We start from the raw sequence: 22022 nt of genomic DNA on the forward strand, positions 1-22022 counted from the left end.
CATTGAGCTGCGGATGAAAGCCTTGTATGTGGTGAGGAGCTCAGGTGTGCCAAGGAAGGACTTCGCACGACGGAGGATGCCCAGTCGGCGACTGGCTTTGGAGGCCAGCTTGGAAATGTGGTTTTCCCAGGAAAGATCATGGCAGATAGTGAGACCCAAAAGCTTGAGTGACAGAACTTCTTGGAGAGGATTATTCAGAAAGTAGATGGGAGGGTTGTCCAGTCGGTCTTTTCGGAGAGACATCGTAAGAGTGTGAGATTTGTCAGGATTGAAGGACATGTTCCACTTGTTTGCCCAGTCTGTGATTTTGTCCAGGTCTGCAGAGAGTGAGGAGGCTGCAGACTGCCGATCTGAGGGATGAGGAATGGAGCGGCAGAGAGTGGAGTCATCAGCATAGAGATAGAGCGGATTTTCAAGAGAGTCAGAAGAGAGTCAGAGTCATGAGTCAGAGAGATCATTGATGAAGACCAGAAAAAGCACAGGGCCCAGAACACTGCCTTGGGGAACTCCAGCCTGAACAGGAAGAGGAGATGAGAGAAACCCATTCAGGGCCACACGTTGACTACGACTATAGAGGAAGTCCGCCAGCCATGCGTGGAGATTTCCATGGATACCAAAGGAGGAGAGTTTGGTGAGCAGAGTGGGGTGCCAGACCGTATCGAAGGCACGTGATATGTCGAGGGAGACAGCTCTAATTTCCTGTTTGGCATTGAGGACCTCCATCCATTGTTGAGACAGCAGAAGCAGCATGTCCAGAGTAGAGGGACCTGGTCTGAAACCAAATTGATGATCAGAGATCAAGCCATTGGAGAAGAGGAAAGATTTCATATCCGAAGCAATGATGGATTCCATGACTTTGCTGATAATTGGGAGAAGGCTGATTGGTCTGTAGTTGCTAGGATCTGTTTTTGCACCTTTTTGTGCAAAGCGGTGATGTTGCTGCTGATTTCCAAGCAGATGGCAGTTGACCTTGAGCAAAAGAGAGGGTGAAGAGAATAGAGAGAGGGAGTGAAATAGCAGAAGAACAGGATTTTAGGACCTGTGGGCTGATGCCGTCAGGTCCAGTTGCAGAATCAGAGTCGAGGGTTGACAGAAACTTTTCCACCTTGTCAGGAGGAAAGGACACGGAGTCCAGGAGCAGCTGGGTACGACTGGGTACGGTGGGTACAGAGAGGGATGGGTTTGGGACACAACATTTAGAGGCAAACACAGAGTTGAGGCATTCAGCTTTTTCACGTGTGGAGTCAGCTGTGTAGCCGTTTGAGGTAAGGGAGGGGATGGAGGGGGAACAAACACCAGAAACAGATTTGACCAGACGCCACCAGGATTTGGAAGAGGGAGACAGATGGGCAAATCAGTCTGGAGCGTGGGATCCAGCCTGATGGGCAAATGCCCAGTGACAAGACAATCGGGAGAGGAGATGATTCTTATAACACTTTCTTTACTGAGATGGGCGCTGGGAAACACGTTCCTCGTGCCGTCTTTATCGATCTGGAAGCGACAGTGATTGGTCAGTAACCTGGAGATGAGCTACGCTTTATTCTTTTCCTATTTTACCTTTTACTGAGCTTTATGACCTTCTGGTTTGTGAGGTAAGTTTCTTTACCCAGAACTTACCTTGATCGTGAACTCCCCTTCACCCAGAACTTACCTTTATCCCAAACTCACCTTTTGATCCTGAAATACCCTTTACCCTGAAGTTGAGGTTGTGTAATTCTTTAGATGAAGTGCGCACCGGAACTTAGCGACAACTTTTCCACCCTGAGCAACTTATTTCTGGCAAAGAGGATGCAGCCAGCAACTACGCTCGAGGCCACTACATCATTGGAAAGGAGATTGTGGACCTGGTTGAAGACCATATCCACAAGCAGGTACACCAGGAAAGAATCATTTCCTCAAAAGAGGCTCTTAAATATTTTATTTAATCTGGACTTGGAAGGACTTTGTGGCCTCCTGTTTGTCCAGTGATGATGTTCAATTCCAGAGAACGTTTGAAGAACCTTCTACAGAAATGAACATCACCGCTCTACCAACATGTTGTCAAAGCCCTGAAGCACCTTGTGTATCATTGTCACTGATCTCCTGCCGGTACCAATGGTTACGATCTCTCATTTGCTCTTTGCTGAAGCCCAGGCAGACCAGTGCACAGGCCTGCAGGGTTTCCTGATCTTCCACTCCCTCGGTGGCGGCACGGGGTCCGGTTTTGCCTCCCTGCTTATGGAGCGTCTCTCCATTGACTACGGGAAGAAGTCCAAGCTGGAGTTTGCCGTGTACCCGGCCCCTCAAGTGTCTACCGCGGTGGTTGAGCCATACAATTCCATTCTGACGACCCACACCATGCTGGAGCACTCGGATTGTGCCTTCGTGGTGGATAATGAGGCCATCTACGATATATGTCGTCGCAACTTAGACATCGAACGTCCGAGCTACACAAACCTGAACTGCCTCATGGCGCAGGTCGTCTCGTCCATCACCGCCTCGTTGCGTTTCGATGGTGCACTAAATGTTGATCTGACTGAGTTCCAGACAAACCTGGTGCCCTACCTACTGATCCACTTCCCATTGACCACTTGCGCACCTGCTATCTCTGCCGAGAAGGCCTTCCACGAGCAGCTGTCTGTATCTGAGATCACCAATGCGTGCTTCGGGCCCGCCAATCAGATGGTGAAGTGTGACCCTGTGGCGGACACAATGTCGGTGATCAATAATTCCGCGCACCAGTGGGTGGCGCGAGCGTCCGGGCGTGGAACTGAGATACATGCCCCGCCTTTCGGCCGACCGGCCACGCCCGGGGGCAAGGCGTGGCCTCGGGGCATATATGCGGGCTCGAAGGTCGAGCCCGCCCAGTGCTGATGTGCGAGCTTATAATAAAGTGCTTTCGTTTGTACAACGCGTTGTGGCCTACCTTTTTGGCAAACGAGCTGTGTGTGCACAGCACCACAACCCTCGTCGCGGCAAGTACATGGCGTGCTGCATGCTGTATTGCGGAGACGTTGTGCACAAGGACGTGAACGCTGCCATTGGCTCCATCAAAACAAAGCGCTCCATCCAATTTGTAGATTGGTGTCCGACCGGCTTCAGGGTACGTCCAGAGGCAAGCAAAAAGCGTATGAGGGTCTTGTTGTTCGGTAATGGCAGACGTAGCATTGTCCTCGCTCATTCAATGTTGTTTCTCCTCTTCCCAGGTTGGCATAAACTAACAGCCTCCGACCGTGGTACCCGGAGGTGATCTCGCCAAGGTCCAGCGTTCTGTGGCCATGTTGAGCAACACGACGGCCTTTGCGGAAGCCTGGGCACGACTCGATCATAAGTTCGACTTGATGTGCACCAAACGTGCCTTTGTGCACTGGTATGTGGGGGAAGGAATGGAGGAGGGAGTGTTTGCGGAAGCACGGGAGGACCTCGCCGCGCTGGAGAAGTATTATGAGGAGGTTGGAACTGACCTGACCTGGTTGAGGGAGAGGGGGAGGAGGAAGATGAGTTCTCGCTCTTTTGATTCTTTACCATTTTGTTATTCATTGACATTTATGTGACATGCATTTTGGAGATCCTTTGGTGACCGTTTACTACTTGATAACCAGTTAGTTGTTACAATAATTCATTGACAGATCTGTGTCGTTAATTTTGCCACTTTGTGGAGTTCATAAGTGATTGCAGAAGTGGATAAGAACTGGGTTCACCATATTTGTGTAGTTTACAAGTGGCGGTGAATGATGTCAACCATGCCTCAAGGTTCAGAATAAAGGTCTCCTCTCTGTGGAATGTGGACTCAAGATCTTGCAACTTTTGGAAACGCTTTGGTTTATTCCTTTTACTCAATATTAATGGACTTTAGGTGTCTGTCTGTGGACCTGTTGAACAGTTTACCTTTCTATTGCAGACCACTCTTACATTCATTCTGCTATTACACTCATTATACCCATATGTCTATCTAATCGTCCATGATTCCCTGATATACACAACCATGACACACACATATATATATATATATATATATATATATATATATATATATATATATATATATATATATATATATATATATATATATATTGTAACGGATTTGAGAAGTGTAACAATTTTGAGAAAGTGTAACGAATGTGAAAAGTATGGTTTTGTTGTGTGTAACACCCTCGTAATGTAAAGAATGGTCGCAGCTCGTCCTCTTAGTTAATTCCATAAACCTACACACAGGACACGATATATCCTTTTAAATAGTTAGTCCCTTATTCTCTGTGTAGGCTAAGGATGTGTTTCCCACTAGTTTGACTCTTCATTGCACCGATTTAAATAAGAGTAGGCCCTCCGACGCCCCATGGCAGCTTCCAAGTGCCAGGTTTGCACTTTGCTGCATTTTCATCTGCCGTCCACTTTGCAGCAGTTGACTCCATTACGCACGAGGTAACGCCGAAGAAGAAAGGCGGGTCTCCACCTCGTCATAGAGGGGAGGAGTAAGTCGGCCCCGCTCATCCAACCCAGAATGAGGGGTTTGGCTTGAGAGGGCGGAGAGAGAACGTTTGGGGAAGGTTCGAAAAGGGTGAAGGGCGGGGCCTATATAACCCGCTGCGGGATGCTCCCCAAAAGAGATGAGCTGAGAGGAGGGATGAGTTCTGGGTCCAGGAGATGGCTGGAGATGAGCAGGTGTGACCGAGCCGCCGTGAGACGTGCCGCGCTGCAGGAGAAACAGACCGGGGCAACGCAAGGAGCGCACGAGGCAGCAGTACGGAGAAAGGAACTTCGCCCGCGCAGTTTGGGACCAAAGCTCGGCTTCTTGACGGCGGTGCCTTCTGGCCCGACCGTGCCCAGTACCCGCTGAACCTTCCTTGCCTCTAAAAGCCACCCATCTCCAAGCCATTCCTCCCTGCCTGCATTTCCCCGTGTAAGTGTGATCGTCCGTCTGTCTTTAATGTTGTCCTGGGGTTTATTAATTAAGCTTGAATAGGTAAGCTAATGATTTCACTGTGTGTCTGCTCCTTCCATTTTCTGTATATAACCGACTGCTCTCTTTGCTTTGGCTTGTGAAAATAATTAATAAATCCTGTTATTCCTCCATACTTCTTCTTCTTCTTCATTCTCGTTCGGTCGCGTTAGAGGTTTCCATATTGAGTAGCTGCGGCGCGATACGGCCAAAGTTTGGGGTGAATCGGGTTTTAGTCGGGGAATAACTGTTCGGCCGCGGTTATACCACCGCTCGGTAATAAAAATAACATCCTAATCCGCGGACCGTAACAAATTGGTGTCTGGGAGTGAGATACGAGACCCGAAGCACGCTTAACGCGCTCAAAATTACGAGCTGCTGGAAATTTGTGTTGTAAAGCAAAACCCGAATTTTGAAATCGCGCCATGGCTGGTCAAGGCGACGGGATGCCGGTGGGAGAGATACAGATATACGGGGTAGAATCGACCCAGGACCTCGGGGAAATGTATGTGGAGAAAAGGGAGGAGGAGAACATTGGCAATGTGGTTGAGGGGGTATCAGGCGCACAAAATGGCGCTCTCGCGCACGAGGTTTCGGGCGCGCAAAATGGCGTCCTCACGCACGTGGGTGTAGCGGCACCAAATTTAGCGGCGCCCGCGACCGTAGCAGCACCGCTGGTGGATTTGAACCTTTTCATGATACAAATGAAGACCCTTATGGAAAAGAATAGTGAGCAAATGAGGGCTCAGAGTGAGCAAATGAGGGCTCAGAGTGAGCAATTGGAGGGCCGAATGGGAAACCAAATTGGAGGTTTGAAAAACAGTATGGGGGTAATGAGGGACGAAGCGAGGGCTAATAGTGAGCGATTGGGGGGTGAAATGGGGGGCAAAATGGGAGAAATGGGGGAACGGCTAGAAGCTAAATTTGAGGGATTAGACAAGAAATTTGAGAAGTTAGACAATGGGATAGAAGGGGTGAAAAATGGGTTAACGGGGGGTGGAAAATAGAATGGCTGCCCAGGAGAATCAGTTAGAGGGGGTGAAAAATGGGTTAATGGGGTTAGAAAATAGGATGGAAGACAAATTGCTGGAAATAGGGGAGCAATCCGCCCGGGAAATCGAACAGATGGGGAACCAGATAGAGGAGGTGAAGATCGGGTTAGAAAGTAAATTGGATGTTCAGAGGGATGAATTGGGACAGATGAGGGTGGCATCTACAAAGGAGATGGAGGAGATGAAAGAGGAGATACGACGAGGTGTAAGTGAGGAGGTCTCGGGGGTACGCGAGGAGGTAAAGCGAGGTGAAAAGCGTAGGGAGAAAGAGGTGAGGAATAATACGGCTAGGTTACAAGGGGGAATAGAAGATCTGACGGAGTAGGTGGAACAGCTGACGGAGGGACAAAAAGAACTAACGGAGCAGGTACAAAAGAACACTGCGGTACTAGGAGGGTTAAAAGCGACACAAAACGACATTAAAAATGACTTGATAGCGACACAGAAGCAATGTCAGATGGTACGTGAGGGACTGACAATGAGGTTGGATGAGGTGACAGAGATAATGGAGACGAAGGACCGGCAGGTAAGGACGCACATAGAGATGGTCACGGTAGGTAGCCTTAGAGGACGAACTTGAGGAGACGCACCGGGAAATAAAAGAGGTGAAGCAAAAATTAGAGGAAGTGGAAGAAGAGGTGAGTGAAATTAAGAAGAGACGGACAGAAACTAAGAGAGAAATACAGGAGGAGGTGATGGAATATGTGCAAGGTCGGTGCTCAACTCATAATTGTGTGCTCACTAACCAAATAAAGAGTTTGCAGGTGGCGAAGGAGTTGCGGAGACGAGGTGCCAAGGTGAGTGGCGATATACGTGGAAATGTACATGATGTGAGGGGAGCTTCAGTCGCCTTGGGGGTTGATGTGGACCCGGGTGTTCATGAGAGGCCGTTGGTGAAGTGTGCGACAGGTCTGGTGTGCGAAAAAAGAGGTGTGCGAGAATGTCCGACCATGGGGTGTGTGAGGAAAAAGTGCGTGCCAAGGAGTGAGTGTGCTGTCGAGAGTAAGGGTGAGTGCGCTGTCAACAGTGGTGGTGAAAGTAGTGAGAGTGACACGGAGCGTGAGTTGGTTGTGACAGGTGAGCGAGGATGTACACCTGGAATGGAAGGATGCACACCTGGAATGGTAGAGCGTGTATGGGAATGCACGCTGGAATTAGTAGTGAGGCACGTGGTTGGGTGTGCGAGTGAGAGCACACCTGTGATTGTCACAGAGGAGGTGACCAAGGAGGGGGCGCGAAGAGGTGTGTTGGTGAGGTGTGCGAATGACGAATGTGTGCCAAGGTGTTCGGTGGTCAGGTGTGTGACCAAGTCTGTGAGCGGAATGAGTGTACCTGGGTGTGTAAGAGAAGGTGCAATGACGAGGAGCATGGGAATAGCTGGATGTATGAGCAAGAAAGGGGTAGCGTATGCGTGTAAGCATGCAGGTGAGGCATCGACGGTAACCGGGTTAGCGGTTAGAACGACATTTAGCCGAATCGGGCCCTCGGTGCGTGCCGGGCTTCGCGTGCCGCGAGAACCAGCGGGGATCCGAACCACGGCGGGTTCGAAAGGACCGCCGTACGCGATCCATGCTGGGCCTCGCTTTGAACGGCCGCATCCGTGCTCCACTAGGCGGAGCGGGCAGCCCGATAGGAAGGGTCGTCATGGCGACCCCTTTTTGTTAAGGCGTTCCGGCAGGTCGAGATCGGGCAATTGGATGGCTCCGCGCCGAGGTGGTGCGTGGGATCTCGGCCCGAGTCAACCTTCCCTGCACCGAGTGCCGGACGCATCCAGCCGCCGGCACCAAACAACCCGCATTCATTGCTCGGCTTTACGAAGCCGGGCTGTAGAAGTGAATTGGCGCACCGAGAGGCACTAGAGTATAGACTGTGGTGACGAGGTTAGTGTTTTGGACCCAAAATTAGAAAAAGACAAAATTTGATGATTGGCAACGGATTGGCAGTAGTGATTGTCAGAGGATTGGGTAGTGATTGGCAAAATTTTTGATTGGCTGAAATTTGGTGAGCAAAATTGATAGTGGGACCTCCCCGATGTGGTGGGATGGCAACTCTGTCATCCCTCACAGGGGGGGGGGGGGGGCAAAGGAGCACTAGATTATGGGGTTTGGCAGTGAAAACTAGCCCGGGTGGGTTAGGATATTGTGTGTAGGGACGTAGAAGATGACATTAGGTAACGTTAAGGTTAGGTAGTGACTGATACCTGTAGTGGGGACGCAGGTAGATTAGAGTGGATAATAATGACGTGGTGTGTGCTTAGTTTAAAGAGAAGACGGGGAGCACTAAGTTAGCAGGGTAACAGGTAGATCAGATGATGCCGTGTGAGTGTTGGAGGTGTATAGAAGAGTATAGAACGACATTTAGCGACAAGTGTGTGGTGTGTGGTGAACAGGTGTGATTGCACAGGTGTGCAACTGGACGGGTGTGTGGAGCAATGTATGAGTGAGTGATAGTGATGAGTGTTGTATTGACTGAATGGTCCAGGAAGGAAGGAGGGTGCAGGTGGCACCAGGTGTGAGTGCACAGGTGTGCACCAACAGGTGAATGGAATAAATGGTTGTGTGGAAGACATGGAGTGTGGAATAAATGGAGTATTGGAATGGATGGTCGTGGAGTGAGCATGGTGGAAACGATGGAGTGGAGTGGATGGTGCGAAGGTGTGAATGGGGGAAGAGTGGACCCCCATCACGAATACCCGGGGCAGGTAGTGTAAGTGTTAGGTAGAGGGTATAGGTAAATTGTGGTTGGATATTGGCATCTGTGGTGCGGGTGGAAGAATGATGTTTGGATGGGTGCATTAGTGTTGTGGAAATGGCTGGGCGTGTAGCCTGTTAGTGTGTGTAGTTGGTTTGGGCACTCCACCACTGTGAGGATGTCGGCCAGGTGAGGCCGCAGGTGGGCTCTGGGAGCCGGTAGTTGTGGATGGGGCCCGAGGATCCGGAGGACGGACCCGGGTAGCCCAGTGCCAGAGGGCACCAAGGGGTGACAGAGCCAGGAGGGGCCTTCCCCAATTAGATAGGTTAGGGTGAGGAGCTAGGTAAGCTCGGGTGGCAACTGCAGTGGTGGAGGTGTGCAGGTGGGTAGACCTGCTGGGAGAGCTACACGTCACAGCCCAGAAATTGTGCAAGGGCACTGGGAGATGAATCGGGGGAGTGAGACCCCAAATTGAGAAGCACCACAGTTTGGTCAATTGGAATTGGTTTTTAGAACCCATAGTGTAAGTTGGCCAATGGATTGGCAGGGAGAGACCCCGGGTAGAGTAAAGTGTGTTAAAGTCATTTAGAGGATAGTTAGGATTGAAGTCTCCTCGCACCATCTACATGCACTCACCTGAGATGACGTACCTCCACACCATGCCATGTTTAATTATTTTAATGTGCAAATGTTTTGGATTGTGAGACGCATCATGACGTGGGTGTGACATTGTGCTTTGTGTTCCATCTCTTCCTCCTTATGAGGATTGATGATGAATTTGGTGATGGCAAATTTTGGCTAGAGGGATTGTGGAGACGAATTTGGTGTAGAAGAAATATGGGGAAGACGTGACAGTAGTGACGAATTTGTAAATGTGTAGATTTTGTAAATATGGGGTAAGGGCAAGGGTAGTGTAGGTGACAGGGGGGGGGTGACGTACGGTAGGGACGAGCTTTCTCATTTCGCTCTCCGTACGCATTTCGCCTTGCATTGCCTTATTGATGTGTACCCTTGTGACCTTACCCCTCGCTCATTTGTCTTCCCCCTTTTGTCTCCCACCTGAGGACTGTGCGCCACTGGGTGTTGAGGGGAGCGTGCAGAGGTCGTCTTGTGTGCCAGGACCCTCTCAACCAGCACGCATTGCATTGATGTACCACTTTATGGACCGCTGTTCTGCGGCCGAGTACCACTTGATGGACCCCCAGGTTCTGGGGCAGGGCACCTCTGTTGGAGACCGGCAATAGTGGCCAGGGAATCTTGCTTGCGGACCTCGGTAAGGTGGCACCTATGCCAAAAAGGTGGACTGTAGTGAAATTATACCAAGGTGAACCCAGGGGGTGCTCGCCACGAAAAGGGGCCGTCTATAAGACCCGGGACACACGGGGCGTGCGGACACTTCGGCGGGACTCACTGTGACATTATCCAGTAGTTGAATGGTATGTACGCCCCCAAACGCTGCGCTGCGTTAACCATTGTTATATCGAAGCTACCTTTGCTGTGCTTGAATGATCTGATTTAATGCCTATTGTTTGCATGTATTGTTACAGGAAATATTGCCGATCTAAATGATATTAAAGCCTACCCAGAGGAAAGTCGTGTCTGCGCTTGATTTTCACGACATTTAATATCATTTATTTCGCCATGGCTGACCACAAGATGATCGTGGTTCCGATTCTCGGTGCCGACCCTCTAGCTGAAGGATCTGCATCGGAGTTTGCTCACTGGCTCAACACGCTGCAGAATTACTTCGCTGCTCACGAGACGGAGCCAACCGCTGAGATACGGCTGTCCGTCTTACAGTCCAAGGTCCATCACACTGTGTACAAGACCATTTCTCGATTTGAGACGTATGATACGGCCCTGGACGAGCTGAAGCGCCTTTACATAAAGAAACGGAGCGCTGTGCACGGCCGGCATCAACTCTCTCAGCGACGGCAGCAACCGTCTGAATCGATCGATCGCTTTGCGCAGGAGTTGCGCTATTTATTGGCAGATTGCGTGCAGGACGTCCGGACTCACGAGCAAGTGCAGGACGATTTGCTCCGAGATGCATTCATATCCGGAATTAGTTCTGGAGTCTTGCGGCTGCGTCTCTTGGAGGTCGCGGAGCTGACATTTACAGAGGCACTACGGCTGGCACGCGTTTATGCAGATGCTCGAGAACAATTGACCGCCTATGATCACCCACGAGTCGTGGCGGGGACCTCGCAACTCGCGCGACCCGAGAGGGCCATCACCGAGGATACGGAGGAGGACCCGACCACCACGACGGCCGAGTCCCTGGGTGCTCCGGAAGCGGACTCCGCATCCGGCCTCACTGCAGCTGCCGCTGCCCGGCCACGGCTTGCCCGGTATGCAAAATGTTATTTTTGTGGCAATCGGCAGCATCCCCGGACTGAATGCCCGGCCCGAGAGGCGACTTGTCACCTCTGCTCCACTAAAGGCAATTTTGCAAAAGTCTGCAGAAAGGCCGCCCGGGGCACGCATTCCCGAGCGACCTTGAATGTGCTCATCGCTGAGCCAACGGATCGAGCACCGGACGGGGCGCCTTGCACTGCTTTGATGAGCCGCTCTCCTCCTCGCGGGCCTCTGGCTTCTCGCCCGACCTTGGTGAGATACGTCGGGCCGCCGAAACAAATGGCGCGAACGCGACCGGTCACAGAGCATCTAACCTTGACTGGCTTGCAAACGCCTCCTTCAAACAAGCGACATGCACCCACTTTGGAATTGCCTCTCGAAGTGCGGCAAACGCAGCACGTGACTCGAGCGCCATCTGATGACAGCTTTTGCGAATTACATGCTTCCCTTCTGGCATGTCCATCTGCAGATGGCAGAATTCTTTCTCACGTGGCTCGAGCGCCATCTGGCGGTAGCTCTTGCGAATTACATGCACCCGCTTTGGCATATGACTCTGCAGATGGCAGAGAACTTTCTCCCGTGGCTCGAGCGCCGTCTGGAGGCTGCTCTCACGACTACTCCACACCCACTCTGGCAAATGAAACTACCGAAGAGCCAACTGACTTCAATGCTCCTGCTGAGGCCCGAAGGATTGCAGCCGGCGTGGGATCCACCCGCGAGGCGCGATCTTCTCGCCCGGCCGGAACTATACCTGCCGGGTCTGCCGGCCTAGCGCAGGCCTTCATTCCGCTCACGGTCGCGGGCGTTGTTGCGCAAGCTTTAATTGATACGGGATCCACGGATAGTTTTATTGATCAGCGTCTCGTGCGTCAACATGGGTGGCCGGTTCTCGGGACAACCCGCCGGATCTTCATGGCATCTCAGGGACTTCGGTTGAGCACAAAAGGGGCGTGTCGATTGAAACTTGTGATAAATGGACGCACGTTCCCGGACGTGTATCTCATGGTATTACCGGCCTTATGCGCTGACATTCTGTTAGGACTTGATTTCCTTAAGCGGCATTGTCGTTTAGAGATGGACTTCGGAGGGCCGGACACGCTCGCTGTGTGTGCCCTCGCTCAAATGGACATGGAGCCACTCTCACTGTTCCCCAACCTGACCACTGATTGTACCCCTGTAGCCATCAAATCGCGGCACTACTCTCGCGCGGACGCGCAATTCATTGCGGAAGAAACGGCCCTGCTCTTGAAGGACGGTATCATAGAACACAGTAGGTCTCCGTGGAGGGCCCAAGTCTTAGTGGTGCGGAGTGAGGCTCACCGCAGGCGAATGGTAATCGACTATTCGCAAACGATTAATCGCTTTACACAGCTGGATGCCTACCCATTACCGGGGATGGACGCCCTGGTACGCCAGGTGGCCCTGTATTCCGTTTATAGCACTCTCGATCTACGTAGTGCGTATCATCAAGTCCCCATCTCTAGGGCTGATCGCGTCTTTACAGCCTTTGAATCGGGTCAGCGGTTGTACCAGTTCACGAGACTTCCTTTTGGGGTAACGAACGGCGTCGCTTGTTTTCAGAGAGCTATGGATGACCTCGTTGCGAAGGAGCATTTGACGGATGTCTTTGTCTATCTGGACAATCTTACGGTTTGTGGGTACGACCAGGCGCATCACGACGCTAATCTAAAACGCTTCCTCGAGGTCGCGCGGAAATATCGCTTAACCATGAATGAGGCGAAGTGTCAATACTCTCTACGCACGGTAGACCTTCTGGGGTACACCGTGACCCATGGCTCCGTCTCTCCAGATAAGGAGCGTCTGCGCCCTTTGCTCGATATGGCTCCGCCTAGCAATCGGGCTTCGCTGAAACGTGCTCTAGGGCTGTTCGCCCACTACTCGAAGTGGGTGCAAAATTTCTCTGCTAAGCTCCGCCCCCTCGTGGCCTGCGACACTTTCCCCATGGGCCCGGCCGCCTTGGCGGCCTTCGAGGGCCTTAAAGTCGACATTGCTGGCGCCGCTGTCGCAACGATTGACGAGAGTGCCTCTTTCGTTTTGGAGAGTGATGCCTCGGACCATGCGATAGCGGCGACCCTCTCCCAAGGAGGCCGCCCTGTGGCTTTCTTCTCGCGGACTCTCACCTCCGCCGAGCGGAGGCATTCGTCCGTCGAAAAGGAAGCGTACGCGATCGTCGAATCTATTCGGCGATGGCGTTCGTATTTGCTTGGGCGGAGTTTCCAAATTATCACGGACCAACAGAGTGTTGCGTTTATGTACGACACCTTACATGCTCAGCGCATTAAGAATGAGAAAATCACCCGCTGGCGTATCGAACTCGCCGACTTCTGCTACACCATCAAATACCGCCTGGGGAAAGATAACCTGGTCGCTGACGCCTTATCGAGGCCGGCCACTTGCGCGGGGGTCGTATCTTTGGAGGGGCTGCGCACTTTGCACAGCACTATGTGTCATCCCGGGGTAACGCGCTTCGCGCATTTTGTGCGCGCGGGCAATCTGCCGTACTCGATGGAGGACATCCGCCGCATCTGCCGTGATTGCGCGGTCTGTGCGGAACTCAAACCGCGTTTTTATAGCCCTCCCCTGGGGACACTCGTTAGGGCTACTAGACCGTGGGAGCGCTTGGCGATGGACTTCAAAGGGCCGCTGCCAATGTCGAGCAACTCTCGCTATCTGCTCACTATCGTCGATGAGTATTCCCGATTCCCCTTTGCTTACACGTGCGGGGATATGTCGGCTGCCACGGTTATTCGGTGCCTTCAGAATTTGTTTTCTATGTTCGGGTATCCGGCCTACGTGCATACCGATCGGGGTGCGGTGTTCCTGTCCCAGGAAGTGAAGGGCTACTTGCTCCAAAATAATGTCGCTTCGAGCTACACCACCCCGTACCGGCCCCAAGCTAACGGACAGATCGAACGCTTTAATGGGATTATATGGCGGGCCGTCATGCTAAGCCTTCGGACCCTCGGCCGAGGCCTCGATAAATGGGCGTGGTCGCTGCCTGCCGCTCTAAACTCGATCCGGGCTCTCCTATGTACTGCCACCAACCAGACTCCTCACGAACGACTGTTCCACCACCCTAGAAGCTCCGGCAGTATCCAGTCTTTACCCAGCTGGCTCGCTGAACCGGGGCCCGCCTATCTCAAACGAGCGGTTCGCACTAGCAAGTACGACCCCCTTGTTGACAAGGTGCAGGTCCTCCAGGCTAATCCCGAGCATGCCCGCGTGTTAACGGCGGATGGCCGCGAGTCTACTGTCTCCGTACGCCATCTCGCCCCATGTGGGGACGACGACAGGGATATCGACGAACCCGTCTACGAGTCTATGGACTCTATCGAAGCTTCCCCTATGGAACTACCACTGTTACTCCCGTCGTCCCCCGCTCCCGTGCCCGAAGGCGCAGGGGCGCCCCCTCCGACTCCGACCTCCGGCGGCTATTCCGACGCGGGGGACTCCGGGCTTGGAGACGCCGTGCCCGGTAGATTCCGAACACGAACTGGCAGGGAGGTTCGCCGCCCCGACCGCTACGGGTGGTCCGACTGACGTGGATTGACGTGACCCTTTCATTTATTGCTGATGCTTGCCTGCGAACTGCCGAGCGGTAGTATTGTTTTAACGACGGGGAGAATGTAGTGAAATTATACCAAGGTGAACCCAGGGGGTGCTCGCCACGAAAAGGGGCCGTCTATAAGACCCGGGACACACGGGGCGTGCGGACACTTCGGCGGGACTCACTGTGACATTATCCAGTAGTTGAATGGTATGTACGCCCCCAAACGCTGCGCTGCGTTAACCATTGTTATATCGAAGCTACCTTTGCTGTGCTTGAATGCTCTGATTTAATGCGTATTGTTTGCATGTATTGTTACAGGAAATATTGCCGATCTAAATGATATTAAAGCCTACCCAGAGGAAAGTCGTGTCTGCGCTTGATTTTCACGACATGGACCACCCTTAGTTGGCCCCTGTGGCCCTAAATAAAAATGGACACGGTTTGTGCTTTCTATATTTCCAAGTAGGCCGCATGAAACAAGAAGACATCGGGAAGACCATCGGCCCAGCAGAGAAGAAGAAGACCACCACCAGTTGTTTTTTTTGTGTGTTTATTACAAACAGTAATGACTGTGCACTGGTTGGTGCTCTTGGGTGCTTTTGGGTGCTTTGGTGTTATTGGTACTGGTGCATCGATGCAATGCGTGCTGTCTCCTCCCTCCCAACAGGAATTTCCTTCTTTTTGTTTCCCTAAAAAAATGAAGAAAAAAAAACACAGGTCCTGGGTTGCGTTGTAAATAAGAAAGAACATCACTGTAAATAATGCTCCCCACCATAAATGTATAGCTTGAAAACAATTCCGTAATTCGGTTATCCTGTGGGCGCAAATCTGTTAGGCAGGGTGCAATGCAGCAGGGGGACATATTTATTTGTGTTTTAAGATTGTCACACTCAGGGTCAGGTTAATTGTAGAGGGAATTACACCTACGTGTCACACTAAGTTAAAGTTTTGTAGGCCCGAGCACGGGCCTGAAGAAAGGAGGGTGCAGTGTAACGGATTTGAGAAGTGTAACAATTTTGAGAAAGTGTAACGAATGTGAAAAGTATGGTTTTGTTGTGTGTAACACCCTCGTAATGTAAAGAATGGTCGCAGCTCGTCTTCTTAGTTAATTCCATAAACCTACACACAGGACACGATATATCCTTTTAAATAGTTAGTCCCTTATTCTCTGTGTAGGCTAAGGATGTGTTTCCCACTAGTTTGACTCTTCATTGCACCGAATTAAATAAGAGTAGGCCCTCCGACGCCCCATGGCAGCTTCCAAGTGCCAGGTTTGCACTTTGCTGCATTTTCATCTGCCGTCCACTTTGCAGCAGTTGACTCCATTACGCACGAGGTAACGCCGAAGAAGAAAGGCGGGTCTCCACCTCGTCATAGAGGGGAGGAGTAAGTCGGCCCCACTCATCCAACCCAGAACGAGGGGTTTGGCTTGAGAGGGCGGAGAGAGAACGTTTGGGGAAGGTTCGAAAAGGGTGAAGGGTGGGGCCTATATAAGCCGCTGCGGGATGCTCCCCAAAAGAGATGAGCTGAGAGGAGGGATGAGTTCTGGGTCCAGGAGATGTGCTGGAGACGAGCAGGTGTGACCGAGCCGCCGTGAGACGTGCCGCGCTGCAGGAGAAACGGACCGGGGCAACGCAAGGAGCGCACGAGGCAGCAGTACGGAGAAAGGAACTTCGCCCGCGCAGTTTGGGACCAAAGCTCGGCTTCTTGACGGCGGTGCCTTCTGGCCCGACCGTGCCCAGTACCCGCTGAACCTTCCTTGCCTCTAAAAGCCACCCATCTCCAAGCCATTCCTCCCTGCCTGCATTTCCCCGTGTAAGTGTGATCGGCCGTCTGTCTTTAATGTTGTCCTGGGGTTTATTAATTAAGCTTGAATAGGTAAGCTAATGATTTCACTGTGTGTCTGCTCCTTCCATTTTCTGTATATAACCGACTGCTCTCTTTGCTTTGGCTTGTGAAAATAATTAATAAATCCTGTTATTCCTCCGTACTTCTTCTTCTTCTTCTTCATTCTCGTTCGGTCGCTTTAGAGGTTTCCATATTGAGTAGCTGCGGCGCGATACGGCCAAAGTTTGGGGTGAATCGGGTTTTAGTCGGGGAATAACTGTTCGGCCGTGGTTATACCACCGCTCGGTAATAAAAATAACATCCTAATCCGCGGACCGTAACAATATATATATATATATATATATATATACATATATATATATATATATATATATATATATATATATATATATATATATATATATATATATATACATATATATATATATGTATATATATATATATAAAGGCAGTGTCTGTCCGTCCGTCCGTCTGTCTCCTCCATAACTCCAAAACCATAAAACCTAGCGGCCCCAAACTTTGCATGCATATATCTGAACCTCCGACAGATTGCAGTGATGAAAACTCGGTGTTTGGGTGTGTTATGACTTATGACACCCTTTTGAAGATGATTAACGAGGTGCTCATTAAAAAAACTCCTGAAAAAGCTTCACCAATGTGGCAGCCCACTTTCTTGATCAGCCCACTGCCACTCGCTGGGTTCTTAAGCCGCCATTTTGTTTCAGCCGACTCAAACGTGCCTTGCCTTGGAAACAGGATCGATTTTATCATTGCATAATTGAAGCATATCATCAAAACCTGGATTGGGATATGAGGATGGATGCTGGAGATGAAATAAATGTCCAAATCTGGAGTGAAATCTGACAAAATTTACCATGTCTACTGTACCTCCAATCTGTTTTTAAAATTCCACGGCCATTTCAACCAGAAGCAATCAGCCAGCCAAGCTAGCCATTCCTTATCACCCATTTCGTTGGAGTGCTTAAGCCGTTTCGCCAGGGCTCTTAATTAACTGGTCACAAGGCCAGGGAAGTTTAGGTGTGTTATAACACCCATTTTGAATATGATTAATCACGACATGGTGAACGCTATTCAGGCTGCTTTTGCAAGCCATGTCATCACAGTAGACAGAGCTTCCTTTTTGTTTTCATGCACACATTTTTTTATTGACTAACATTATTGTGCGATACACTTTCATAGCGATTTTATAACTAATTGTATTTATTCATTTATTTAAGCGAGGCCATCATTCTCCTTCTGGGGTTAGTTTAAAAAAAAATTTAACTTCATAATAATTTTTAACTTAATTCATACTTCCACCTGCGATCTGTATTTAAAATTCCTCAGCCATTTCGACCAGAAGCAATCAGCTTGTTATCGCTTGCCAAGCCAGCTGTTCCTTATCACCCATTTCGTTGGAGTGCTTGCTGGGGTGCTTGTGCCCCTCCCTCCCCTCTCTTACCCCCTCCCCCTTCCCTCTCTCACCTCCCCCTCCCCTTAGCCTCTACCTCCTCTCCTTCCCCTCCTCTTCTCTTCTCCTCTCCCTCCTCTCCTTCCCCCCCCCCCCCCCCTCTCTCTTCATATTCCCGTCAGGAAGTTACTCATTGTCACCCGCAACACCTTATACTTTTGCTTATATATATATATATATGTATATATATATATATATATATATATATATATATATATATAAATATATATATATATATATATATAAATAGATATATAAATATATATATAAATAGATATATAAATATATATATAAATAGATATATAAATAGATATATAAATATATATAAATATATATATAAATATATATATAAATAAATATAAATATATATATAAATATATATATAAATAAATATATAAATAAATAAATAAATATATATATATATATATATATATATATATATATATATATATATATATATATATATATATATATATATATATATATATATATATATATATATATATATATGGGTCAGAATTTTGAACAGGTACAAATCCCAAAAAACACACATTGATTGCTTTAAACCTATATAACTTTGTCCCAAATGTTCTGAATTAGTACATTTAGGTGTCATCTTGTAGAACACAATCACGGCTTTATATACTTTTTATCAATTATCTACATGTTATAAGCCTCTGAACCTCAAAAAATTGTGAAAAAGGGCATTTTAAAAAGTATTTCGTTACCCTTCAAAGCCATGCATTCATTATAAAAGCCTTTTTCAGATACTTTTCACAGCTGGAATAAAAGTAGATCTATATAACTACTCTACTGAATGTGTTTTTGTGTTACTCATGTCAGTTCCTGAGTCACAGCTCCTCCTCATATAGGATGAAGCAGATGAACCGTAACGTAAGAGATATTTATATAAGCCCTGTTTTACACATATCAGGGTGTTCCATAGTTCTTCTTTAGGGTGCAACAAACAGCACTTATACGTATGTATTAACTCTGTAAAAATCATTGACCTCCTTTGTTTCTCTGAGACACAACAAGCTTGAGTGTGAATTTAGAAACCATAACGGTCTCTTACGTTACGCACCGGTCATGCTCCCTGTAAGCCAGGTAAGTGCATATCGAAGTGAAATATACCATCAGACCATCACATTAGCTTGAATTCTATGCCATTTCAAAAGATCGGGACGCTCCTGGTGCGTTAAGTATGCAAAACTAGCCGAAACAGCATCTTTGGGAAGAAGAGCGTTCCTCCATAACGTAAGAGACCGAAAACTTGTGGCGTGAAATGCCGACATACGGGTACTTCCTGTTACCCGGCGTTTACATCCGGGTATTCAGCGAGTTACTCGCCGCGCGAAACAAGAAGTTTGGTGAAAGTTAGTCGTCGGTCTGGCCGGAGAAATCCAAAAAAAATCATACGTGAGATCGGCGTTGGACCCCATGGTCTCGTAAATACTTGTCCAGGATGCCATAGATCCTCAAGACCTGGTTTATTTTGAGATTAATTCGTAGGAACATGTGAAAGTACTTGCCAAAATCGCCGTGAGTCGTTCTCGTTTCATGGCCGCCAATGGCGTGCGAGTTTGTACAGCGTCACGTACGAGACTCGTAAATAGTAACGTACGAGAGGTTTATCGGAACATTAAACAAAGACCCGCAGTCCCGCATAAGCTTTGTACATATCTTAATTATTGTATTCAACAAGAATATATGTTGTATTTGGTTGTAATGAGCTGTGTTGGATGACTGCCAACTGGTTTTGATGGGTGTCACATCAAGATCTTGCTGTCAGTCCCTCTAAATTTGGTGTCAATTTTCAGTTCATCATTGACTGTAGTACTTCATACATGTCCATATTTACAAATATCATATGGAAACAAACGATCCATAGCCTGAGAGTGCTTTTGAGTGTATTTATGAGCTGTTTCATGATGTATGTTTGGATTTAGGGGCCTAATATTGTATTTCTCCGATAACGGTCTCTTACGTGACGCCACGATATAAAATCTCTTATGACAGTGTCAATTGTATTGCCATCCGAGTCTTTTCCCATCCGATATTGCCATCCGAGTCGAGTTTGAGATGTTTGAGTGGGTATTTAAATAGCTTGAATGCCAAGTAGGAGAAAAAAGTACACATGACAAGTGGACTGCTATTTTGTATATAAAAAAGGTATGATTAGTACTTTATTGCAAGTTTCGTTTGCTGGAGGAACAATATCCTTCTGATTTTTGATGGTTGTATGGAAATAAATCCATTTTGTTAGTAGCTAGAATGATTTGTTGGCTTGTGGTATTACCATAACGTAAGAGAGATTTATTTCTCAATTGATATTGAGCTATTTTCAAGACACAACCATAGATAACGCGGATGCCCAAACTGCAAATTTTCCAGTTAATTAACACATGTATTGTAGAGTACCTGAGTGCTTTTTGGAGGTTCTATTAAGTATATTTGCAAAATGACAGAAACTTGTCAAGAGTGCAATTTTAAAAACACAGGTTTGGGTGAAAACAACTGAAAAATAGCCAATATTTGTCGGTACAAAAACCAGCATACATTTTGAGTAGCAACTTGAAACTTAAAACACAAGTAGATATATGTCTTGCCTATGTTTGGTACTTTGCTTTTATGTTTAAATGCAGAAATGAAGCATTTGTGACGGAATGTTTACAAAGAGACCTTATTTTGGTCTCTTACATTATGCTAACAAGGAAGGGAAACTTTGACCATGAATAAAAACGGAACCTCTGGGCCGATCGGTGTCAGTTTGGCTGCATTTGATAGCCCAGGCTTAGGGCTTTAAGGATATCAAGGTGATTTTTAGCTATTCCAAAAAAAATTTTTTGACCCCTGGGAGGCCCAAATGTACCTCGTTCAAAATTCCGACCCATATATAAATATATATATATATATATATATATATATATATATATATATATATATATGGGCAATTCCACGGTTACTGACGTTACAATACATTACATGAATGCATCTATATATGTATATGTAATGTAAGTAACCGTGGAATTGCCCATATATATATATATATATATATATATATATATATATATATATATATATATATATATATATATATATATATATATATATATATATATATATATATATATATATATATATATACATACATACATATATATATATATATATATATATATATATATATATATATATATATATATACATACATATATATATATATATATATATATATATATATATATATATATATATATATATATATATATATATATATATATACACTACATGACCAAAAGTATGCGGACATCCCTTCTAATTAGTGGATTCGGCTATTTCAGCAAAACCCATTGCTGACAGGTATATATATATATATATATATATATATATATATATATATATATATATATATATATATATATATGTAGTGAAATCGTATCCGTACTGAACCCGGGTGGGGATGCTCGCTGCTCGCTGTCATTGTTGTCCCCACTAGGGGCGTGACTATAAGACCCGTTGCTGTGTCAGTGCTCCGAGACTTCTCCCTTGTGACATGTTACATCGGTAGCCTCGTTAATGGTACGCCTTTATAGAATATCTAGCTTGCTTGCATTGACTGATATGAATGGCTTTATGAGATGTCGCATCGTATGCTTATTGTGTATTTCTACTTACAGGAATGATGTGATGATCTAAATGCAATTAAACCAAACCGTTGGACTAAAAGTTGTGCGGACCTGAATGGTTTTCCACAACACTTAATTGCATTTATGATCTGCTGACATGGCTGGCAACAAGACGTTGACGGTGTCCATTTTCAGCGCCGACCCACAAGCCACGGACGGAGGCTTGCAACTCAAGCACTGGCTCAAGCAACTGGAGCATCTCTTTAATGAGCCTGATACCGCTCCGACGCCTGCCGCGAAGCTGGCAATATTACACTCAAAAATCGACTACCGGGTCTACCACGCGGTCGCTCAATGCACGACGTATGATCTTACCGTCGCGGAGCTCAAGCGGCTTTATATAAAAGAAAAAAGCCCTGTGTATGCGCGTTATTTGCTGCAGACGCGACGGCAGCAACCCAACGAGCCTATGGATCATTACGCC

At 47.8% G+C, this 22022-nt stretch overlaps 1 protein-coding gene and 1 pseudogene across 2 annotated transcripts in view; both read left to right on the forward strand.

Annotated features, from left to right (window-relative positions):
* Positions 1-22022, forward strand: part of LOC137414956 (E3 ubiquitin/ISG15 ligase TRIM25-like) — a 1058494-nt gene that overhangs the window by 162226 nt on the left and 874246 nt on the right. The window lies entirely within an intron of this gene.
* LOC137419297 (tubulin alpha chain-like) lies at positions 1740-3762 on the forward strand (annotated as a pseudogene). The gene is made up of 4 exons (XR_013621838.1): positions 1740-1871; positions 2134-2679; positions 2936-3082; positions 3186-3762. The product of XR_013621838.1 is annotated as a tubulin alpha chain-like (transcript).

This window comes from Myxine glutinosa, chromosome 1 (assembly GCF_964187855.1).
Source record: "Myxine glutinosa chromosome 1, kmMyxGlut1.1, whole genome shotgun sequence".
Lineage (NCBI taxonomy): Eukaryota > Metazoa > Chordata > Myxini > Myxiniformes > Myxinidae > Myxine > Myxine glutinosa.